Source organism: Marmota monax, unplaced genomic scaffold (genome assembly GCF_021218885.2).
Source record: "Marmota monax isolate L192 unplaced genomic scaffold, Marmota_monax_Labrador192_F-V1.1 WCK01_AAM20220418_F8-fsc00070, whole genome shotgun sequence".
NCBI lineage: Eukaryota > Metazoa > Chordata > Mammalia > Rodentia > Sciuridae > Marmota > Marmota monax.
Genome location: NW_026692116.1, coordinates 5258050 through 5267491, shown reverse-complemented (window position 1 = coordinate 5267491; position 9442 = coordinate 5258050).

Genomic DNA, 9442 nt, shown 5'->3' with positions numbered 1-9442 from the left:
CCCAAAAACAAATAACTCATTTAATAAATGGGCAAAGGAAGTGAATGGGCACTTCACAGAAGAAGAAATGCAAACAGTCAACAAACACGTGTAAAATGTTCAACATCTCTATTAATCAGAGAAATGCAAATTAAAACAACGCTGATATTTTATCTCACTCCAGTAAGAATGGCAATTTTCAAGAATACAAGTAACAATAAATGTTGGTGAGCATAAAGGGAAAAGGGTACACTCATATATTTTTAGTGGGACTGCAAACTGGTGCAACCACACTAGAAATCAGTTTGGAGATGTCTCAACAAAACAAAACAAAACAAAACAAAAAAACCTAGGATACCACTCAGCTATCCCATTCCTTGGAATATATCCAAAGGACTTAAAATTGGTATACTACAGTGATGCAGCCACATCAATTTTTGTAGTAGTTCAAAAAAATTCACAATAGCCAAGCTATGGAACTAAACTTGGAGCCCTTCAACAGATGAACGGATAAATAAAATTTGGTGTCTGTACACAATGGAGTACTACTCAGCCAAAAATAAGAATGAAATTATGACATTTTCTGGTAAATGGATGAATCTGGAAACTATCATGCTAAATAAAATAAGACAGTCCCATCCCCAACAGTCAAAGTTTGAATGTTTTTCCTAATATGCAAAGCTCATCCAAAATTAGATGGAGGGGTTAAAGAAGAATAAAACAAAGATCAATGGAGTAGACAAAGGGGAACAAAGGGAAGGGAGGAGGGATGGGATATGGAAAGATGGTGGAATGAATTTGACCTAATTTTCCTATGTACATATATGAATATTCCACAGTGAATCTCACCCTCATGTACATCCACAAGACATTAAAAAAAAAACTAAGTAAATAGCAGAAAGATCAGTAGAGGGAAGGGAACAGAGAGGTGAAGAGAGGGGAGGGGAGGGGAAGGAGAAAGAAGTACTGGGAGCTGAACGGGAACAAATTATATTCCATGCTTTTATAATTATGTCAAAATAAATTCTATTGTCAAATATAACTTAAAAGAACCCATAGGGAAAAAAATGTTGGTTGAATCTGAATCCCTGCCACCTACTGCCTTCCTGCCACATCTCTTTCTGTGGGACAGGGCTTTGGCCAGTACTTTCAAAAATTGTTAGCAGGGATAAGGGGAGGCTCAGAACACCACAGTTTAGGACAGATCAGAAAATGAATCTGATCTCCTGGCCACAATCATCGTCTCCAGCATGAGGGATTTGTGGAGAAGCTGGGAGGTTCCAGAACAAAGCCAGGAAATGATGACAGCCTCCTTCCAGGCCTTTCCAAGAAAGCTATAAATCTTTTTCCCGGTCTACACAAGAAGCAAAAATAAATTTTAGTAACTTTTCTAACATCAGTAGGATAGTTGACAGCCCACTCTAGGGACTGAACAGAGAGTTGGAAAGACAACCCAGGTAGAAAAATGAAGTGTGACCACAAGTGTGAAGGTAAAAATATCATAGAGGCAATTTAATTATATATGTGGCAGTTTTCTTCCTGCTCTGTCTCCAACACACTTGTAGACAGAGTGACCAAATAGCCCATGTGAGTGCTTATTATTTGATTCTTTCCTTTAAAGTGAATACCAAGGAAACATTCCCCAGTGTTGATGGTTTCCATCTATGGTGTGTGAGCAAGCATGGACACCGTAGGCTGAGGGAAGCTTAGTTTCATTGGGGATGTGCTTGAGGTCTCTATTTGGTTTCAAGGCTGTACTTCACCTCGTCCATCCAGCTCACTGTCCAAGGGCTGATCTGTGGGGTCTCCACAAGACCCCAGCTTGCAGGCTTGTGGCTGGGTTGAGCCAATGAGAAGAACTGGTGAAAGATATTCTAAGGGCTTTGGGGAAAACAGGGTGGGGCCTCTATCCAGCCTCTGCCTTGACAGCTGCTGGATTCCTTTATGGATGTGGACAGCTCCCCTTCTCTGAGGCTACAGTTCCTACTGGGCTCAGGTAAATGCACCTTCCAACCCACTGTTGCCAACCCTGGGGCTCCATTACCCCTGTCCAGATGCTGTAAATTGTCTTTTGATAAACTTCTTAGTCACCCCTCTGGGTGTAAGTGCCATCTGTCTCTAGCTGGAATTCTGACTCATATACTCTCTGAATTGGACTTGAGGAATTTCTGAAATTTCATGGAACATTTACTTTAACAAAAATGTTTTGAGCAAGTACTTCATAATGCTTAAACAATCGATACCTAAACATTTTTGAGTGCCTGGTATGTTCCAGGTGTCACACTAAGTGATTTCTATGATTTAATCATTACAACATCCTTGTGGTTACTTTTTTTAAAACTTCTCTTTGCTGAGAGCCATAGCCAAGTAGGAATGACATGGCATTTTTGGTTAAGGTGACCCTGCTCAGGGTTTAGGGTGGCTCCAGGTTTAGGGTGGATCCTGCTGGATTAGGGTGGCTCCAGGTTTAGGGTGGATCCTGCTGGATTAGGGTGGCTCCAGGTTTAGGGTGGATCCTGCTGGGAATAGGGCGTATCCTGCTGCCTCAGGCGCCCACTCCTTGAGTTCCCGTGGAGTTCTCGTGGGGTTCTGAGAGAATTGGTACGCAGAGCCCGGTGAAGGGAGTGTATTTTCCCAGAACGTGCCTGTAGAGTGTCGGTGAGAGTTCGGGAATAAAGAGTTGCTGTTGGAATCTACAAGGCTTTGTGGTGGCTCGGTTATTTTGTGCCCAGACAAATTGCGGCATCTCTTCAAGCATGAAAACTAATGTTCATTGCATATAAGCACATTTGCCCAAGGCTGTAACACAAGAAACTACAGGAAGAGATTTCATGCCCAGATACATTTCAGTTTTAAGCTTTTTTTAAGCTTCTATTCTTTATAGCCTGTTACATAAAATATAATTATGATAGAGTATTTGGAAGAATAAGTAAAATTAGAGGAAGAAAAAGAACTCTGCCACGTTGCAGTGTGTGTGCCTGTTTTGTGCTGTTGTGACAGAATATCACACATTGGTTGCTTTATAATGAAAAGAGATTTATTTCTTATAGTTTTGGAGTCTGGGAATTTGAAGGTCAAGGAACCCGCATCCAGTGAGGACTTCCTTGCTATATTATTCCATGGTGGCAGAAGGTGGAAGGTCAAGAAAGTACTTGAGAATGAGAGGGAAGAGGTCTGAATTCATCTTTCATCAAGAACTCACCCTCACAATAACTAACCTCCTCCTGATCTAATGGTATTAGTGCACTTATGAGGACAGAAACCAGGACCTAATCACCTCTTAAAAGTCCCAACTCTCCAGTCACAACAAATTTATTTAAAAATGTTCAACATTTTTAGCAATTAGAGAAATGTAAATTAAAACTGCACTGCGATTTCATCTCACTTCAGTCAGAATGGCAATTATCAAGAATACAAGTAACAATAAATGTTGGCGAGCATAAGGGGAAAAGCGTACACTCATACATTTCTGGTGGGTCTGCAAATTGGTGTAATCACTTTGGAAAGCAGTATGGAGATTTTTCAAACAACTAGAAATAGAACCACCATTTGACCCAGATATCCCATTCCTCAGTATATATCCAAAGGATTTAAAATCAGCATACTACCGTGAGGCAGACACATCAATGTTTATAGCATAAACTAAGTTATTCACAATAACTAAGCTATGGAACCAACCTTGGTGCCCTTCAACAGATGAATGGATAAAGAAAATATGGTATATATACACAATGTCAGCCATAAAAGATTGAATTTATGATATTTAATATTCATGGATGGAACTGGAGACTATCATGCTAAGTGAAATAAGCCAATCCCAAAAAACTAAAGGTCAAATGTTTTCTCTGATATGTGGAAGCTAACCCACATTAAGGGGAAGAGGAAAGAATAGATATTCAGTAGATTAGACAAAGGGGAATGAAAGGAAGGGAGGGGATATAGGAAAAGGAAAAACACTAGAATGAATCTGAAATAATTTTTCCATATGAATACACCATAGTGAATCTTACCATTGTGTACATCCATAAGAATGGGGTTCTAACCAGACTAACCTATATTTCATACTTGTACAATTATATCAAAATAAATTCTACTGTCATGTGTAACTAAAAAGAACCAATAAAAAAATTCCCAGTTCTCAACACTGTTGCTTTGGGGATTAAGTTCCCAGCACATGAATTTGGGGGCAGTTTCAAACCATAGCAAGGGGCAAACATACACAGATAACTGGATGACTAATTTTATCTGGCCAACTGAGAGTTGGAGGGGAGTTTTTGGGGGGAGAACAATATGTGCAGTGATCGGCTGGTAAACACTTGACAACTGGTCCCCTCTTCCCCCTGAAAGCCCTAATTCATAGTGTTGTAGTGTAAATACTTGCCCAGCCCTGACTTCAAGCTCCCAATATGACATTACTAAACGGGGAGGTGGGAAGACATGGGCACAATCGGCTCTTGAAAGTCAGTACAAGCCTGCTCCAGTACACCACTGCCGTTACGTGAAGGGCTGGAGTCCCGAGCTAGCCTGGTGTGTCTGGGGTACTACAAGTGGAAAAGAGCTGCTGGAGTACAAGGGACACATGGTGAGGGACAATGGGATGGGGACAGGGATGAGCCTGGAACGGAGGAAGAAAGGCCCAGGGAGAAGACCGTGGCTGATGGGCTAGAGCTGTGCTTTGCAATTTGATGGCCATGCCCTGCTACCAAGAGCTTGAAACGTGGCTTTGAGCGAAATATATATGCCAGATTTTTAAAATCTAATATGAAAAAAAAGAATGCAAAGGGTATCATTAATACTTTTTAATATGTCTTACTTTTATAATACTTTATACATGTAATATACATGTATATACATGTAATAATGATTCCATATTAAAATGATATGTTTTAGATATTATAATATCCAAATATTGTAATGTTTGCATTTGTAATATATAATTACAATTAATTCCATCTATTTATTTTTACTTTTTTTTTTTTTTTGGTAGTTGGGTTTGGACAGAATGCCTTTATTTTTATCTATTTATTTATTTATTTAATGTGGTGCTGAGGATCAAACCCAGTGCCTCACATATGCTGGGCAAGTGCTATGCCACTGAGCTACAGCCCCAGCCCTTTATTTTTACTTTTTAAAGTATAGCAGTTAGAAAAATTTAAAAATTATCTATGTAGCTGGTATTGTATTTCTTTTGAACAGCCCTGGGCCAGAGAACTTGGACTTTATAAAGGCTATAGAGTTTTAGATGAGTACTAAACAGATGTGGCCTGCTTCCCATCAAGATCAATCTGGTGCCATATGGAGTTTGCTGAGTTCTGGTGGGAGAAGAGGGATTATTGAGAGAGTCCAGGTCAGAGGGACATGGGACTAAATTTAGACAAAGGGGGTGAGAGGAAGAAGGAGAAAGCAGAATGGGTATGGGATGGTGTGGCCAATTGACTGTGGGAGATGGTAAGAGAGAGGGATCAAGGGTGATGGGCAGGTGTCTGTCTAGCTGGAAATGGAATTAACAGAAGATTTCTTATAGGCGAGGCATAGGTTTGGTTTCAGACATGATGAGTTTGAGGTGCAGAGAACTTGCAAGAGTTCAACTGGCAATTGTGCATAGGTGGCTGAAATTTTGTTGGCTCCATCTTGAAACACATCCCAAATGGACTGTTTCCTACCACTTCTATTGCTTCTACCCTAATCCAAGCCACTCTAGTCTCTTATCTGGATTATTGTACTTGCCTACCAGCTGAACTCCTTGCTAACACATGTGCCCTGCTTTTCTCAAGTCTCAATGCAGTATCTGGAGTAATCTTGTTAAAAGTCACATCAGAATACATCCTTTCTCCCCTCAAATTTCCAGTGAATTCCATTGCACTCAGAGTTCATGCCATTCTGTACAATGACCCCTAGCCCTGTGTGACCTGGCCCCTGCTGCTCTCTGAGCTCCCACTACTCTGTCCCTCAGTGACACTGGCCTCCTTGCTGTTCCTAGAACTCTCCAGAACCCTCCTGCCCAGGGGCCTCTGTGCCTGGTACTCTGCCTCAAAGGCTCTTCCCTTGGATCTCTGAGGAGTTCTCTCCCTCACCTCCTCCAGGTCTTGATACATCTGTTCCCTTCTCAGTGAAGCCTTCTTTTTCACCCCATCTAAAATGACACCCCATTCTTTCCTTTCCTTTTCTGTATCTTGTCATTAGCTCATCACATTGAGAATGTTACTTAGCATGTTTAATGTTCTTGTCCCTCAAGGGAATGGAAGCTCTGTAAGGCAGAGATTTTGTTTTATTCTGTTGTGTCCCCTGTGTTTCATAGTAGGTACTGTATTAGAGTGTGTTGAATGAACAAACAAACTCTAGTATATCAGCAAGTAAATACCTATATCCTAGAACAGTCCTGCCTTTGGGAGCCCACCTCTGGTGCTTGTAATTGTGACCTTGGGCTGGTTATTTACCATCTCTGAGCCTTCATTTTGTCATCTGTGGGATGGAGAGATTAATACCACCTTCCACAAAATATGATTGTAAAGATTCATCCATTTAATCGTTGTGGAGCCCCCACCCTGTGCCAGGAGGCATGCTTAAGGGGGATTAAGTGAGAGATTGTTTTTAAGATCCCATGACACTGTGTCTGGCATCTTGTAAATGTTTACACTTACTGAGCATTAGCAGCAGGAGGAGGAGGATCAGGAAGAGGAGGGTCAGGCATATAAAAAGTGAGCTGGTATGAGCTGCAGACCAGGGAGTGAGCAGACGCTGGAAATAAATGAACCATCCCAGGGGATAAGAGCAGAATGGGAGGGAGGGAGGGAGGGGACTGGGCTGGCCTTGCTGAGTTCACGGGGTGATGCTCAGTGGATGGGAGGGGAATTCCAGTGACAGTAACAGCCAACTAATCAGTCTCCAGGACCCAAGTCCTGAAGGAGAGCAGACATGGACCTCCCCAAAGCCACGAGTCATTGCTTCTAGAACACTGCGGGGGTGAGGGTGGGATTGGGGGCACTGCAGGAAACAAGGAGAACATGGTAACATAATGTGACAGGGTCCCACCACTTCAGACTGGAGTAGGGCTGGACTGGGCATCCTAGGTGTCATGACTTGAGACTACTTTACGAAAGGGCAGCACCTCCTGTGGGCAGCAGAGGCAACTAAGAGTGTGTAAGGGCTCTCAGGAGGCAGAGGTCCATAGGCCGCTGTGTCTGAGAGGGTTTTGAGGTGGCATGATATGAAGGCCAAACATCGGAATGTCACAGGTCAGGCAAGAGAAGAGCGCAGGATGAGAAGCCCTGCCTCTTCCTTTTGGCCTTGGATGTCTCTGGACCTGGCCTTGTTGCCCTGGGCTGAGCTTTGCTTTAGTCTTTCTGATGGATTTTTCCCGCAAACATCCGAGGACTTTTAACTGCTTGAAAGTGTAAAAGAAGTCCCCACTCCCACCTGGGATCTAGGCCCCAGGATAAGGGACTGCCAGACAGTAGGTGTTTCCATGACATGCACTCCTCAGGCTACTTCAGGGCTGGCTGACTACCCTCAGAAGCCCTGATGGTGTCACAGTGTCCCCATCATGAAGCTGGGGACCCTACCATTATATGGAACAGAACAGCCAAGGTAGACCTGAAAAGTCAAATCCTGTAGTATAGCCACACACTCAAGTAAAATGCATCCTGCAAACACATACCCCTTAGGGCTCATTTCCTCACTCTGTCAATAATGTCTGTTGCATATATGCAGTGCATGAATAATCATAGTAAGAACTCCTATGAGGTCATGATGGGGGAGCCACTGCCTGTGCCTGCACTCAGAAACCACCCCCCCACACACATCCTTTCTGTGAAGTACAGTGGTGAAAGAAGTGGGTTCTAGAGCCAGAAAGCTTTTTGATTCACCTATTGCCTCCTCTACCTACTAGCTTTATATCCTCGGGAAAACCACTTCATCTCTCCGGACTTAGTTTCTTCATCTGTAATATAAGGCTCATGGCAGAATTCAAGCCAATAAGGTTGTTTAAAAGATTAAATATAGAGAATATAGGAAGTGCTCAGAACAGTTCCCAGTAGATATGATTGCTGCTTGTTATACTAAAACATGTATGTATATATATCCCTTAGCAAACACGGATCTTTTGCTAGGTTTTGGAGGTTGGGATGTGACTTTGTAATTCACTTGAAATGACCCTTCATGACTAGGGAGAAATAAAAAAGCTTTTGTGACCCTCAGTGCACTTCTCTCTGCTTCCTCATGTGCTCTTCAGACCACTTATCAGTTCTGCCCTCTGATTGCATAACTTCACCCAAGCAGGATATTTCCATTCCAGACTATTGCACTGAGGACAATGTTTATTTTAACACAGACTAGACAGTGTTTAAAGCCATGGGGGCCTCTCTCTTGGAAAGGATCAGTCCCATGCTTTAGGAGCCAACAACCCCCAACTCATTACATCCATGTAGTTAAATTGAAAATGTCAAGCTATTTAACAACTTTGTACTAAATACTTGGAGGTAGTAAATACTTCAATGAAATCAGATATTTTTCTTTTCAAGTTACAAATCTTCCTTTGCTGCTCTTCAAGAGTCTGTACTCTACTTTAAGCCTAGTGGTATGCACTTTCCATGGAGCTGCCCATTTGGTCTTCATAGGGTCCTAAGCTGTGCTCACTTGCTATCTCTGTTTTGTGGAAGAGGAAGTGGATGTATGTTGACTTGCTCCAGCTCATATGGCTGGTAAGTGGAAGAGGCTGACAGAGGCCATACTCTTGACCATGCTCCTTATTCTTGTGCAACAGTGCTAGCTCTTGTCATCAGTGGGCCACGATGCTGCACACACTGCTAGATGTCTGTGGGCTTCAGTTTCCCTATTTTAAGGGGCTGGTCTAGATACTTCCCCAAGGATAGGATCTCTGGGTTCCTATGCTCTCCATCAAGGGCTTCCAGGGTTCTATCAGATTGCTTGGCACTGGAAGGATCCAGAGGTAATATCATGGCCTCTGGCTCTGCGGGAAGTTTATAATATTATTGGGGACATGATTGGCAGTATAAGAGAGTTAATTATTTTCCAACAGTGTGATTCAGACCAGAGTGTAAAGATTCTGGGAAGGCAGATGAATCTCACTTAGTGGAAAAATGGATCATCTTAAAAGGAGAGCAAATCTTCCTTACTATCTGCTAAAAACTACTTCTCTCTTAAGCAAGAGCCAGACGTGCTTGTCTGGTGGACACATCATCACCATCTGACTCCCAGTCCAGCCTGATACACCCAACCCTAAGACAGGGAGCCCTGGGCAGCTGGCGGATATGCCACATTTCAACGAAAGCATGAACACTTCGAGGGTGTGTTTGTTTTTTTCCTACACAGAACATACTTCCATATGCTGAAACATTTTCTCCATCAGACCCATGCTTGGGAAGATGTGTGCTGAGGAGGCAGAGCTCAGGGAGACAGAGGTCAATTCACAGTTGCGTAAAAGTCGTGGAGGGGAGCAGCGGGT